The 2,545-nt window shown below is 31.9% G+C and overlaps 1 non-coding gene across 1 annotated transcript; it reads right to left on the reverse strand.

The window, feature by feature from the left end:
• Positions 1-1,545: 1,545 nt before the first annotated feature.
• Positions 1,546-1,664, reverse strand: LOC120595342 (5S ribosomal RNA). Its single transcript, XR_005650807.1, has one exon. It is a non-coding gene; the product is annotated as a 5S ribosomal RNA (ribosomal RNA).
• Positions 1,665-2,545: the final 881 nt, after the last annotated feature.

Below are 2,545 nucleotides of genomic sequence, written 5' to 3' on the forward strand. Positions count from 1 at the left end.
TATAGTGTCTGCAAGATTATAAGAATAATATAAGAATATTTTGTCAAACAATTGAATAAAGCCTAGTATACTTTATTTGGTGCATTATTTTTGATCAGTATTTCCTAAAATGTCTTCTCCTTCATTTGTCTGAGATTGCTAGCTCACTAGCAGTGTTGCTTTAGGATGCCACATTAGAAATTCTTCTTTCCCTTTGTAGTCCATGAATGCTTATCATCAGTCATGAATTCAGTCATCCAACTCTAACATATGACAAAATGTTGAATTTTTAATCTTGACAAAGTAAAAATAGCTTTCTTATTTAATGTATCCTTTGTCCCTTAAATATATTTAATCTTTATTTTTGAAATGCGTATTATGTGCAGAGCACATTGCATGCATATCTCATTTACTCTTCACAGCAACTCTCTGAGGTCTGTACTTTAATTATCTCCATGTTAGGATGAGGGACCTGAGAACTAGAGAAACTAATATCTTGCCCAAATTCACATAAGTAGTAGTAATATCAGGATTTAAATCCATGTGGAACTTCAGATACAATCGCCACTATTATTTTCAGATGATCCCTTATTACTTTGAGTTGAGAGAACAAAAATCATCTAACTAGAAGCAAAAAGCATGAGGCATTCACTCTCCTGCCAGTCCCTCCTTAAGTGTCTATATTGTAAACTTTTTAAAAGGAAGGTCTATGTATTCTTACTCATCTTTGTGTTCCTCACAATGCCTAAATGAACACCTTCATACTATGGACACGTAATAAGTGACTGATTTGAGTACATTATGGGATATCTAAGATACTGTTAATGATGACTATATTAGTCTATAATTAAAGGTTCAAACATTTTGCCTTAGGGCTAGTGGCCAAGTTTAGTTAATTTGGTTAAATGAGCTGTCTTTTTCATGTATTGTCAGTGTCACTTTTCATAATTGGATCAAGCTAATGCTATCTAGAAACTGTTAAAATGTATGAATTTAGAAATTCACAAATATGTTGGGTGAATATAATATATTGTGAGGTCTATAGCCAAGTGCTTTGCTTATTTTGGCAAGTGAATTTTAATTTCTTATGAATAACGTTTGATTATACACTGTGCAATATCATGTTTTAATATAAGGACCAATGCCAATATTTATAAATATTTTACATTGAGCAAACTTCTAAAATTTTAGTTAATGCTTGGAATTTCATCAGTTAAGAAAGTCCAAAATAATAGTTTCTTTAGCTAATTTTAAGAACTGTTTATAAAGTTCTGACTAGCACTATTTTGAAGAAATAAACCAGATCTGCTAACTAAGACATCCTATTAAGTGAGCCTGGTTTAAATAATTTTATTTTTAAAAAAGTCATTGGCATTACACATAGCAGGGAAATATTCAAGTCTCTACTAGAGATTTTTGATTATAGTATTAATTTGACATTCCCAGGTAAAAAAACAAATTAATTTAATGAAGGAAGGGTTAATCATGTATGAAGACTACATGACCAGAATAAAAAAAAACTCAGCAGGATCTGAACATTTTTTTCTTTTCTTTTCTTTTTTTAAATGCCTACAGCATCTGGTCTTCCTAGGTGGTCTCCCATCCAAGTACTAACCAGGCCCGACCCTGCTTAGCTTCTGAGATCTGATGGGATCAGGCATGTTAAGAGTAGCATGGCCATAGACTCTGAACATTTCTGCTTGAGAGAGTTATATTTTTATTTAGGAGTAGTAACCAAAACTTTCATATTATACACATAGCATTTAAAAGAAATACTTATTAAAATGATTTATTAGCAAGTTAGTATAGGAATAATATATGTAATACAATGGCATATGTGGGGGTTAACTAAATGTTTTCCCCTTCGAAAAGTCTTTGATTGTGATGATTCTTCACCATGAGTAGACTTAGGGGTTGATTTGGTATGTCTATGTTTATATAGTCAGAGAACATTGTAATTAAAATAGACCTTCGAGACTCCAGGCCATGTATTATACATGAAAAAATAAGACCTAGAAAAGATAAATGACCTGCCTAAGATCAAATAGATATCTGATAGTGTATCTGTGACTCAGGCATTTTTTTTCAACTCTGCATTTAAGATATATTATCCTTTGATGGAAAGAAAAAGAAAGAAAAAATAAGATGTAAGACTAGGGAAAGTCACATTGTTTAGTCTCCTCTGTAGCAAACTTCCCCATGACATGCAATCAGCCACTCTTTGATTAAAACTATACACGGACCTCACTTTCATTATTGGGTAGCTATAATTGCAAGAAAAATCTTCCTTATATTGATGTAAAATCTACGTGCCATTATTTCTTCTTTAGTGTTTTCTTTTTTATGCAAAATATCTATACCTCTTCAAGAATTCCTTTTATGACAGGAGTTTCAGATATTTCATCCTCTGATTCCTCCTTCTAGCACATCAATAAAATGTTTCGTATTTCAAGTTGATGCCTAGAATTAAACACAATGTGACAACTGGTATATCTGGATACTACCATAAGTATGTGGAAAATCTACTGTCTCTTGATCCAACCCCTATACTTTTGACTTTTTATAT

Source organism: Pteropus medius, unplaced genomic scaffold, assembly GCF_902729225.1.
Source record: "Pteropus medius unplaced genomic scaffold, Ma_sr-lr_union100, whole genome shotgun sequence".
Classification (NCBI taxonomy): domain Eukaryota; kingdom Metazoa; phylum Chordata; class Mammalia; order Chiroptera; family Pteropodidae; genus Pteropus; species Pteropus medius.